The 13,039-nt window shown below is 48.5% G+C and overlaps 1 long non-coding RNA gene across 1 annotated transcript in view; it reads right to left on the bottom strand.

The window, feature by feature from the left end:
* Positions 1 to 12,160, bottom strand: part of LOC137532881 (uncharacterized) — a 54,932-nt gene extending 42,772 nt beyond the window's left edge. The window contains exon 1 of the long non-coding RNA XR_011024053.1: positions 12,029 to 12,160. This is a non-coding gene — a long non-coding RNA (uncharacterized lncRNA). The remainder of the gene's footprint in view (positions 1 to 12,028) is intronic.
* Positions 12,161 to 13,039: the final 879 nt, after the last annotated feature.

The following is a 13,039-nucleotide window of genomic DNA, read 5'->3' as shown; positions in this document are numbered from 1 at the left end:
GCCTAAACCTAAGACCCCCCTGGTGGTGCCTAAACCTAAGACCCCACTAGTGATGCCTAAACCCAAGACCCCCCTGATGGTGCCTAAACCTAAGACCCCCCTGGTGGTGCCTAAACCTAAGACCCCCCTGATGGTGCCTAAACCTAAGACCCCCTGGTGGTGCCTAAACCTAAGACCCCCCTGATGGTGCCTAAACCTAAGATCCCCCTGATGGTGCCTAAACCTAAGACCCCCCTGGTGGTGCCTAAACCTAAGACCCCCCTGATGGTGCCTAAACCTAAGACCCCCCTGGTGGTGCCTAAACCTAAGACCCCCCTGATGGTGCCTAAACCTAAGACCCCCCTGATGGTGCCTAAACCTAAGACCCCCCTAGTGGTGCCTAAACCCAAGACCCCCCTGGTGGTGCCTAAACCTAAGACCCCCCTAGTGATGCCTAAACCCAAGACCCCCCTGATGGTGCCTAAACCTAAGACCCCCCTGGTGGTGCCTAAACCTAAGACCCCCCTGATGGTGCCTAAACCTAAGACAGGGGGGTCTTAGGTTTAGGCACCACCAGGGGGGGTGGTGCCTAAACCTAAGACCCCCCTGGTGGTGCCTAAACCTAAGACCGCCCTGGTGGTGCCTAAACCTAAGACCCCCCTGGTGGTGCCTAAACCTAAGACCCCAATGGTGGTGCCTAAACCTAAGACCCCCCTAGTGGTGCCTAAACCTAAGACCCCTCTGGTGGTGCCTAAACCTAAGACCCCCTGGTGGTGCCTAAACCTAAGACCCCCTGATGGTGCCTAAACCTAAGACCCCCCTGGTGGTGCCTAAACCTAAAACCCCCCTGGTGGTGCCTAAACCTAAAACCCCCCTGGTGGTGCCTAAACCTAAGACCCCCCTGATGGTGCCTAAACCTAAGACCCCACTAGTGATGCCTAAACCCAAGACCCCCCTGATGGTGCCTAAACCTAAGACCCCCCTGGTGGTGCCTAAACCTAAGACCCCCCTGGTGGTGCCTAAACCTAAGACCCCCCTGGTGGTGCCTAAACCTAAGACCCCCTGGTGGTGCCTAAACCTAAGACCCCCCTGATGGTGCCTAAACCTAAGACCCCCCTGGTGGTGCCTAAACCTAAGACCCCCCTGATGGTGCCTAAACCTAAAAACCCCCTGGTGGTGCCTAAACCTAAGACCCCCCCTGATGGTGCCTAAACCTAAGACCCCCCTGGTGGTGCCTAAACCTAAGACCCCCCTGATGGTGCCTAAACCTAAGACCCCCCTGGTGGTGCCTAAACCTAAGACCCCCCTGGTGGTGCCTAAACCTAAGACCCCCCTAGTGATGCCTAAACCCAAGACCACCCTGATGGTGCCTAAACCTAAGACCCCCCTGATGGTGCCTAAACATAAGACCCCCCTGGTGGTGCCTAAACCTAAGACCCCCCTGATGGTGCCTAAACCTAAGACCCCCCTGGTGGTGCCTAAACCTAAGACCCCCCTGGTGGTGCCTAAACCTAAGACCCCCCTGGTGGTGCCTAAACCCAAGACCCCCCTGGTGGTGCCTAAACCCAAGACCCCCCTGATGGTGCCTAAACCTAAGACCCCCCTGGTGGTGCCTAAACCTAAGACCCCGCTGATGGTGCCTAAACCTAAGACCCCCCTGGTGGTGCCTAAAACTAAGACCCCCCTGATGGTGCCTAAACCTAAGACCCCCCTGACGGTGCCTAAACATAAGACCCCCCTGGTGGTGCCTAAACATAAGACCCCCCTGGTGGTGCCTAAACCTAAGACCCCCCTGATGGTGCCTAAACCTAAGACCCCCCTGATGGTGCCTAAACCTAAGACCCCCCTGGTGGTGCCTAAACCTAAGACCCCCCTGGTGGTGCCTAAACCTAAGACCCCCCCTGATGGTGCCTAAACCTAAGACCCCCGTGGTGGTGCCTAAACCTAAGACCCCCCTGGTGGTGCCTAAACCTAAGACCCCCCTTTATTATGTGGATAATAATGTTTTACTAATTGTGGCTGCAAAAAATATATTGCAATTTACGTTACATACTGATCGCTTTATTTTGTGAATAATAATGTTTTACAAACAGTAAGGGATAAAACTTTAAATAATGTTTTAATTAGTTAAATAAGATAAATATGTTTAGTATTTTTATTAACGTTATTCGGCACGGGTGCATTTTATAAACGTAAATCACCACAAGCACACTTATAAATCATTAAAAATCTCCGGGCGCCGTTTGTAAACGTTATTTATGTCCGGCGCCCTTTTACCCTGCTCGGCGCCCATTAAACGTTATTTATTATGAGAGTGAATAGCGGCGCCCTTTTTGCCCACTAGCTGCCTGCGTCCTTTTTTCCCAGCTCCGTGCACAGGACATGCTACACATACAAACTACGTTTTTTACTAGAGCGGAATATAGTTCTGAGGGGAATTTATTCTGTGATATTCTGTGTTTGAAGGATGTAATTTTAGATAAGGTGCTTTTGCTATATTGTAAATCATTTTTTTAATTTCTCTGACAAATTTACTGACAAAGCACAGCATCCATGTACTTCCTTCAGATTGAACTCAGCTAAATTGGCCATAGTTTCATTGGGGATGCATTCACACTTTAAAGTGGACCTTCAGTGTGAACTGAAGTTAGTGTAAGGGACACTAACTAGACTAGACAAGACAAATAACATTTATATTGCACTTTTCTCCTGTCGGACTCAAAGCACTTCAATATAATGTATATCTTATAAAGAATTAGGACAGCCGTAATTTCTCTCACCCCCCCCCCCCCAACCCACGCTGCTCCATATAAGTGTGATTAGGTGAAGGCCCCACCCCCAATCATGCCATGGCATTACTGCATGACAGGGGCAGTGCCTTCTTCCTATACGGCATATGGTGAGTGGAGAGGGTCAGTAAAGGAAATTATGGCTATCGTAGTTCGTTATAACGTGTAAATTAGTGTCCCAAACATTTAACCCTCTTCCGACCGCCTAACGCTGATCGGCAGTGGGAGAGTGGCGCTCTCAGGTCTGCCTAATGCGGATTGGCGTCATCTCGCTCCTCACAAGATCAGCAGGGAATGAGAGCTCGCTCGGAGCTGGCAGGCTGTAATCAGGGGCGTAACAATAGATCCTGCAAGGGATGCAGCCACCAGGGGGCCCAGAAGCCACAGGGGGCCCTGTCCTGAGAGACTGACAACTAAGGGCAAAGAGAGAAAAAAACTTTCTGCTCTCTGCACAGTTGTTCTAATGACTGCATCTGCTCAGTTACTGTTAACAAATCATTCAAAGTTTTGTAGACAAAAGATCTGTAGACTGTCCCTATTCAGTGTGCAGGGGAAGGGGGCCCCATCCAAAGTTTAGCAGGGGGGCCCAGTGATTTCTAGTTACACCCCTGGCTCTAAGTTAAAAAAAAAAGCAAACTTTTACAGCGCCACAATCTAGCGCGCTGTCTTGTCACTTAACTGTACCCAGGAGCGTCTCACAATTTAATTCCTATCATAAGCCTATGTAGCTGTAGTATAGTGTATAGATCGCAGTCCAGAGCTGATTTGGGGGGGGTGGGGATACAAAAAATAGGGGGTTTTAGTAAAAACAAAACAAAAAAGATAATTTTAATTAAGTAAAAATAATAAATAAATCACAGCAGCAATCAGAGACCATGTGGCAAGAAAAGGAGAGAACATTCATTTGGGTGCCAAGTTGTATGACCGAGCAATAAACTGTTAAAGCTGTGAAGTGCTGAGTTGTAAGAAAATCAACTGGTCACTAGGGGGGTATAAACCTCTGCTCCTCAAGCGGTTAAATTCACACTGGAGGTCCATTTTAATATAAAGTGTATTTCCACCTTTGGCAAACATTTGTGTTCTCAAATACCAGTAATTAAATACGTTGTTTTCTTCGCCAGCTTCATAACACATTTCTCCCCAGCAGGTGGGCACCCGCTGCACTTCTGGCATGTCTCCTGCTTGGCCTGCAGCCAAACATGGCTCAGCTGAGGGTACATGCTCATGTTAGACCTCTAGTGAAAGAGATAGGAAGGCCACCATATTTATTTTAGTTTAGATAAAGCTACTTGTCTGGCTTGTTTTTCTGATTCCTTGTCTCTAATGCTTTGAATTACTGACCCAGAATGTGTAGATCATGTGATCTGACTGAATCTGGCTCCACTGGCTGAATGCTTACAGCAGATGTGTGACTTAGACGCTACTGGAGGGAAAAAAACAGCATGAGAACTAGGCAAGTTGAATAACATTGTCAGCTTCCATAAATCTATCAATGTTGAGTTTCCGTTATGCTGGAGACAGTTGCCTGCAGATAACTGTGGCCTGGCCTGGCCTATTTCAAACGTTCAGATAGGTTTTCAGTTCTGATCTATCTTTTCATCCTGAGATTAAAGGGGCACTACAGAGAAAAACTGTAAAATTTAAAATTAACTTATACAAATAAGAAGTAATTTTTTTCCAGAGTAAAATGATCCATAAATGACTTTTCTCCTATAATGCTGTCACTTACAGTAGGCAGTAGAAATCTGACAGAAGTGACAGGTTTTGGACTAGTCCATCTCTTCATAGGGTATTCTCAGCAAGGCTTTTATTCTTTATAAACCCTCACTGATAAGAAATTCCAACTATACAACTATCAGAAAATGGCTTCTGAGAGCAAGAAAGAGATAAAACGGGGAATGTCTTATCAGTGAGGGTCACAATGTAGTCATTTCCTGTCTGAGTCAGGACTGAGTCAGCCACTTACATACCTGATATTTAACTCTTTCAGACAGAGAAAGAAAAAAAGGAACACAGCATAGTTATTTGTGTGCTAGGCACTGTACATACACATGTCTATCTCATCATGTCACATGTCACTTCAGGTATCCTTTAAAGTGACACTCAAGCGAAAAGAAAAAACATATGATACAATGAATTGTATGTGTAGTACGGGTAATTCATAGAACATTAGCAGCAAAGAAAAGTGTCTCGTATTTTTATTTTCAGTTATATACATTTTTTAATATATAACCTTGCATAATTCTCTAATATTTGCAGTTTGCAAACTATAATCTGTATTTTAATTTGTGAAACAGAGCAGGAAAGTTCAAAGGACCATTAGCTCTGCAGTAAAACGTTAAACAAGAAACAGTGAGAGACAGGTTAAGTGCTTCAGAAAAGAGCACTGCTCTCTGACTAAATTAGTCAGAAAGCTCAGATAAGCTCTTTTGCATAGATAACTAAACTTTCTTAGCTCTTCCTGTACTGGAAACAATATGAGACTCATCTGTGCTACTAATGTTCTATTTTTTAGCTGAGCTACACATACAATTCATTATATCCTAAGTTTATTTTCACTTCTGATTCCCTTAAAAATCTTATATGCTACAAAGATTTCACCTGATGAAGACAGCTGTGTTTGACGAAACGCATTGTGAATTAAGGAAAATATTCTCCTTATTCGTAAGGTAAGATAAACTTACTTATAAATACATCCCAGGGCATCTCTGCTCTGATAGAAGTGTGTCCCCCTATGAAGGGGGGTAGTTGGGAAATGGTACTGAAGTCTACCTCCTCCTAACACTGATTACACTAACTACTCCTAAAACTGAACCCTATTCCTAACATTACTTGTCCCTTCTTCAACGTAATTCAGGCTTCGGGTATGTTGGGTCCTCTCTCTGGTGGTGCTTAAATTACCAGGGGCCCTGTGGTGTGCAATTTACCTGCCTCTGTATAGCCTATGTTTCCTTTCAGAACACTGAATCCACCCAGTGCTTTAGGAGCTCTTTAGTCAAAACCTCTAGTCTGGCATGGTAAAAGAAGTGAAGGTTGGTGGTGCTATTTCATTGCTTTAAAACCAGAGCAATCATTGTTTTCAGGGTCTCCTGAAACTCGCCACAGAATGGCTTTACCAATAAATGATTAACTGACAAAATGGTCCCATGTTGATGAGGTGTTCTCTGTTTTGATACATTTCTGCTTTGATCTAATGTATTGAAAATGTGTTACAGCCTACAGCCAATTCTCTCTCAGTTGCTCCCTGGGCACCTCAGCCTCTAAATACATCCATAATTGTTACTACTATGTTGTAACTGTTGATGAAATAAAGTTTATTGTGGCTAACCAGCAAAAGCAATTAAAATGCACATTTGTCCCATGTTAGTCTACATTCAGTTGTGCCCTGCAGAAAGGCTAAAGCCTTCACACGTCGGCACTGGGAAAAATAGCAGCCTATGTTGTTCTCAGGCCTTAAATAGCATTGGCTTCAGTTCCCCTTTCACTGGCTGCTAGTAACCCTGTTTGAGGGCCTCATGAGCCCTAAAATACATTTACCTCACAGGATTGTTTACTGCACTCTGTTAGATAGACAGCATGCACTGCTGATTGTAGCACTGAGAACTAGGATTGATATGCTTGTAATCTCACATTCAGCATCACATCCAGTGGCGGACATACGGCCGTGCAGGCCGTGCCGCCGCACGAGGGCCCCTGAAGTTCCGCTGCTTCAGGGGCCCATTAAGTATTGCAGGGTTTTTTTTTTAATTTTACCTTTTATTTTTATTTTAACCTGGGGGGCCCCTACTCCTGTCCTCCCCCCTCACATCGCCCCCCCCCCCCTCCCCCTCATGCGGGAGAGCAGAAAATCCAGGAAGTCTCCGCCGGGGCTGCAGCAGACACTAGAGGCTGCTGCCGCTTGGTCTCCCGTGTCTCCAACTTTGTACACTGCTCGCTACTTCCTGGTTTAGTAGCGAGCAGTGTACAAAGTTGGAGACACGGGAGACCAAGCGGCAGCAGCCTCTAGTGTCTGCTGCAGCCCCGGCGGAGACTTCCTGGATTTTCTGCTCTCCCGCCCGCCGCCGCCGCCGCGCATACCGGGAGGGGGGCCCCGAGGTGAGTGAGGGAGGATAGGAGTCGGGCCCCCCACCCGGATAGCTACACACCCATCCACCCGGCTACCTTACCCACCCGGCTACCCACACACTCACCCGGCTACCTACCCACCCGGATACCCACACACCCACCCGGCTACCTAACCACCCACCCAGCTACCTACCCGGCTACCTAACCACCCTGCTGGCTACCTACCCACCCGGCTACCTACCCACCCGGATACCCACACACCCACCCGGCTACCTACCCGGCTACCTAACCACCCACCCGGCTACCTACCCACCCGGCTACCTACCCGGCTACCTAACCACCCTGCCGGCTACCCACCCACCCACCCGGCTACCTACCCGGCTACCTAACCACCCTGCCGGCTACCTACCCACCCACCCGGCTACCTACCCACTCGGCTACCTAACCACCCACCCGGCTACCTACCCACCCGGCTACCTACCCGGCTACCTAACCACCCACCCGACTACCTACCCACCCGGCTACCCACCCACCCGGCTACCTAACCACCCACACATCTACGCACTCACCCGGCTACCTACCCACCCGGCTACCTAGCCACCCACCCGGCTACCTACCCACCCAGCTACCTAACCACCCTGCCGGCTACCTACCCACCCACCCGGATACCTACCCACCCACCCGGATACCTACCCACCCAGCTACCTACCCGGCTACCTAACCACCCACCCGGCTACCCACCCGGCTACCTAACCACCCACACATCTACCCACCCGGCTACCTAACCACCCACCCGTCTACCTACCCACCCAGCTACCTAACCACCCTGCCGGCTACCTACCCACCCGGCTACCTACCCACCCGGCTACCTACCCACCCGGCTACCTACCCACCTGGCTACCCACCCACCCGGCTACCCAACCACTCACCCGGCTACCTAACCACCCACCCGGCTACCTACCCGGCTACCTAACCACCCACCCGGCTACCTACACACCCACCCGGCTACCTACCCACCCACCAGGCTACCTACCTACCTACCCACCCGGCTACCTACCAACCCACCAGGCTACCTACCTAAAGACCCACCAGGCTACCTACCCACCCAGCTACCTAACCACCCACCTACCCACCCACCAGGCTACCTACCCACCAGGCTACCCACCCACCCGGCTACCCAGCCACCCACCAGGCTACTTACCCACCCGGCTAAGGGCTGCCTACCTACCTACCCACCAGGCTACCTATCCACCCAACCACCCATGGGAGCTGCGCGCTGGATGGAGGCTGGGACAGGAGGTCTGCTGCTGCAGGTGAGTAAATGGTTTTTTTTATTATTTATTTTAGCAGGTGTATGTTCTGGGCAGGTCTGCCACATGATTGCATGTATGTTCTGGGCAAATTTGCTACATGATTGCATGTGTTTTCTGGGCAAATCTGCCGACATGATTGCACGTATTTTCTGGGCATATCTGCCGACATGATTGCACGTATTTTCTGGGCATATCTGCCGACATGATTGCACGTATTTTCTGGGCATATCTGCCGACATGATTGCACGTATTTTCTGGGCATATCTGCCGACATGATTGCACGTATTTTCTGGGCATATCTGCCGACATGATTGCACGTATTTTCTGGGCATATCTGCCGACATGATTGCACGTATTTTCTGGGCATATCTGCCGACATGATTGCACGTATTTTCTGGGCATATCTGCCGACATGATTGCACGTATTTTCTGGGCATATCTGCCGACATGATTGCACGTATTTTCTGGGCATATCTGCCGACATGATTGCACGTATTTTCTGGGCATATCTGCCGACATGATTGCACGTATTTTCTGGGCATATCTGCCGACATGATTGCACGTATTTTCTGGGCATATCTGCTCACATTATGTGTATTTTCATGAGAAAACCTGCACAATTATGTGAATTTTCTGGGGAAAGGGTCACCAAAACCTGGGCCCACTGTCTTTGCGTTGCACTTTTCAAGGGAACCTGAGGTGAGAATAATATTGAGGCTGCCATATTTCTCTCCTTTTAAGCAATACCAGTTGCCTGGTTGCCGTTCTGGTCCTCTGCCTCTTATTCTTTCAACCATAGACCCTGAACAAGCATGCAGCAGGTCAGGGGTTTCTGACAATATTGTCAGAACTGAGAAGATTAAGCTGCATGCTTGTTGCTGGTGTAATTCAGTTTATTACTGCAGCCAAATAGATCAGCAGGGCCGCCAGGCAACTAGTATTGTTTAAAAGGAAATAAATATGGCAGCCTCCATATCACTCTCACCCCGGGATCACTTTAAATTACAGTTAGCTCCGCCCTTATCCGGTCATTGCCACGCCCATTTTTTTGCCGCGGCGCTAAGCGCCGCAGGTTCTATCCACACCCATTTTTTGCTGCGGCGTGCTTCGCGCGTCGTAGGTTATAGCCACGCCCATTTTTTGCCGCGGCGCGCTTCGCGCGCCGCAGGTCAGGGGGGCCCACAATTGATATTTTGCACAGGGGCCCACTGCTGCCTGTGTCCGCCACTGATCACATCCCTATCTCTGACAGGAACGTTAATGCTAGTTTGAAACTTTATGCCTACAAATAATAGGCTGTAACACACCAAAATGGCAACTGAAGTGACAGCATGTACAATAATTTCTGTAAACAAGCTCACAGTAGTACTACACGGTGCTAAACTGGGACAAAAGGCTAAGCATAGACATTTCCATTCTGCACCTGCCCTGCTGAAATTACCTTGAAGCATTTTAGTACTACAGACAAGGCGAAAAGCTTTGAGAATGGCACAAATACTAGTTTGGCAATTTGCATATGCTCCAGAATGTTATAAAGAGTGATCAGATGTATGTATTGTTTCCCATGAAATTGAACTTAATATCTCAAAATGAATTTCCACTGCATTTCAGCCCTGCCAAAAAAAAGATCTGCTGAAATAATTTCAGTAATCTTATTGTTAACACAGGCAAGAGTCTTGACAAGCACAAGACTGGAGATCATTCTGTCATACTGATTGAGCTAGAATAGCAGATTGAGGCAGGGAACACACTTCCACCTTAGCACATAGCGTAAAACGCATGCGATTCTGCTAAGTGTGTTCCCTACCTGAATGCTTTAAAAGGAGGGTGATGCTTGAAATCATTGTTCTTCTTCTGTTAACCATGGTTACCTGCAAGGCTGCAGTCATCACTGTGTTGCATAAAAGGACTTCACAGGCAAGAATATAGCTGCAACTAAGACAATAATTTATAGGACCAACAAGAACTTCTAGGAGAGAGGTTCAGCTGTTGTAAGGAAGGCTTCTGGGCACCCAAGAAAGTCCAGAAGGCGCCAAGACGATCTAAAGATGATTTAGCATTGGGATTGAGGTGCCAGCCCACCAGTGTACAGCTTGCTTATGAATGGCAGCAGGCAGGTGTGAGTGCATCTGCACGCAGAGTGAGACAAAGACTTTTGAAGGATGGCCTGGTGTCAAGAAGGGCAGCAAAGAAGCCACTTCTCTATAAGAATAACGTCAGGTACAGACTGAAATTCTGCAAAAAAAAAGTACAGGGATTGGACTACTGAAGACTGGGGTAAAGTCATTTTTTCTGGTGAAGCCACTTTCCATGTTTGGGGTATCTGGCAAAATTATTATTTGTAGAAGAAGAGGTGAGCACTATCATCAGTACTGTCTCATGTCAACTGTAAAGCATCCTGAGACTACTCCTGTATGGCTGCTTCTCATCCAAGGGAGTGGGCGCACTCAGAATTTTACTTAAGAACAGACATAAATAAAGAATGGTACCAAAACATACTTTGACACCAACTTCTTCCAACCATCCAAGAACAGTTTGGAGTAGAAGAAGGCCTTTTCCTGCATGAAGTAGCACCATAAGGTTAAAATGATAACTAAGTGGTTTGGGGAACAATTTAAAGAGGAACTGTAACATAAAAAGATCCCCTGGGGGGTACTCACCTCGGGTGGGGGAAGCCTCCGGATCCTAATGAGGCTTCCCACGCCGTCCTCCATCCGTCAGGGGTCTCGCTGCAGCCCTCCGTGGAGTCCGGGCAGCGGTGACGTCAATATTTACCTTCCTGGCTCCTGCGCAGGCGCTCTGACGGCTGTCGGCTCCGAACTACACGGAAATACCCGATCGCCGTCGGGTCCGCTCTACTGCGCAGGCGCAAGTTTCCTGCGCCTGCGCAGTAGAGCGGACCCGAATGAGATCGGGTATTTCCGTGTAGTTCGGAATGGAAAGCCGCCACAGCGCCCCCGCTGGAGCCAGCAAAGGTAAATATTGAAATGACAGTCGGCACAGTCGCCGGCTGTTCGGAGGGCTGCGGAGAGACCCCCGTGGGACAGAGGACGGCGTGGGAAGCCTCATTAGGATCCGGAGGCTTCCCCCACCCGAGGTGAGTACCCCCCAGGGGATCTTTTGAATGTTACAGAGTCTCTTTAAATGCAAATGTATGGACCTTGGAACTGAACTAATTGTATTCTGCCAAAGTGGGATTTGATTGGTCCATTTTGAAGCTCCATAAATTTGCATACAAAATATTAATAACTAGGTATGTTCAAAGCAGCTGATGAGTTTCACAGGCATTGTCAAATGCTGAAAATCAGTAAGGCCTCTTTTCCACAGACAGTTGAACTGTGTGCTCAGCAAGCAGTTACCAGGCAGCAGTGAGCAGCTATCAGGCAGCAACAAGCAGTTACCAGGCAGCAGTGAACAGTTGCGAGAGTTTGAGAGGCATTTCACTACGGAAAAGAAGCCTTATGCAGTTTGTCTGGCATTTTTAGTTTCTGCCCTACAAAATGCCTTCAAACACTTAAAAAACACCCTCAAATGATTAGAGAATTTTCAGTCTATGGAAATTGTTGACAGAAAAATAAACTATGAGACACTTATGGTATATAAATTGGGAACAGCAGATCAACTGCTTCCAGTGACTAATGCCTGAATCCCGCTGGTGACAAAAGACTCTTCCGTTCTCATTCATTAGGGCCCTTCACACCTAGTCAGTTTCCTTAACATTGCATTGCAACGCAATGGCCTCAATTCACTAAGGGCAGTTCAGTAAAATAATTTAGGTTGCAAACCACATTTTACACCTTTTTTTTTCCAAATTCACAAATATATCCTGCATATGGTAGAAGTTTGGGAATTTACCAAACAAACCTGCTTCAATTCACTTACCAACTGGTGAGGCAGGAAGCTGTGAATCTGTGTGCATGAGTTTTTGCATGGGTTTTCTGTCCAGTGCATCCCCAGCATCCCTTTAGATATGCTGCAGCCACCAGGGGGAGCTCTTCTGTATAAGAGCATACAGATATTCACATCTAAAGAGACACAGAAAAGCCTTTTGAAAAAAAGTTTCCCTCTCCTGCTCTGCCAGACTGAAGTCCCGCCCTCCAGGGTATCAGACCAAATCGGGTGAGAACTGAGAAGCAGGGCTAAGTGGCTCTCCCTACTCCTTACTATTATTGCAGAGTGGACGCCGTCCCCCCTAGCACCCTGGAGGGGAGCAGCGCAGCAGAGAGGAGCATTGGGCAGAGCAGCGAGGAAGGGCGGACGTTTCCCCGCCCTTCCCTCACCTTGGGGCTCCTCTCCCTGGCTCTCCCCTCCATAAAGATTGCGGCGGTGGCTGGGGGTGGTGACTGGTGGCGGCATCAGTGGGCGGGACTTACCTCCTCCAGTGTTTCAGCGAGTGGACGCTGTGCGTGCAGCTAGTCTGGTCAGAGCAGCGGCACGCACAGCATCCACTCGCCGGAACACTGGAGGAGGTAAGTCCCGCCCACTGATGCCGCCACCAGTCACCACCCCCAGCCACCGCTGCAATCTTTATGGAGGGGAGAGCCAGGGAGAGGAGCCCCAAGGTGAGGGAAGGGTGGGGAAACATCTGCCCTTCCCCACTGCTCTGCCCAATGCTCCTCTCTGCTGCGCTGCTCCCCTCCAGCTGGGGGGACACCTATACACCTAGCTAAATATACTGGGCACATATACACCTGGCTACATATACTGGGGCCACTATACACCTGGCTGCATATACTGGGCACATATACCCCTGGCTACATATACTGGGCACATATACCCCTGGCTACATATACTGGGGCCACTATATACCTGGCTACATATACTGGGGATATATACACCTGGCTACATATACTGGGGACACCTATACACCTGGCAACATATACTGGGGATATA

The sequence above is a fragment of the Hyperolius riggenbachi genome, chromosome 9 (genome assembly GCF_040937935.1).
Source record: "Hyperolius riggenbachi isolate aHypRig1 chromosome 9, aHypRig1.pri, whole genome shotgun sequence".
NCBI classification, from domain to species: Eukaryota; Metazoa; Chordata; class Amphibia; order Anura; family Hyperoliidae; genus Hyperolius; species Hyperolius riggenbachi.
The sequence above is the reverse complement of the archived record's forward strand: the minus strand, read 5'-3'. Positions and strand labels throughout refer to the sequence as shown.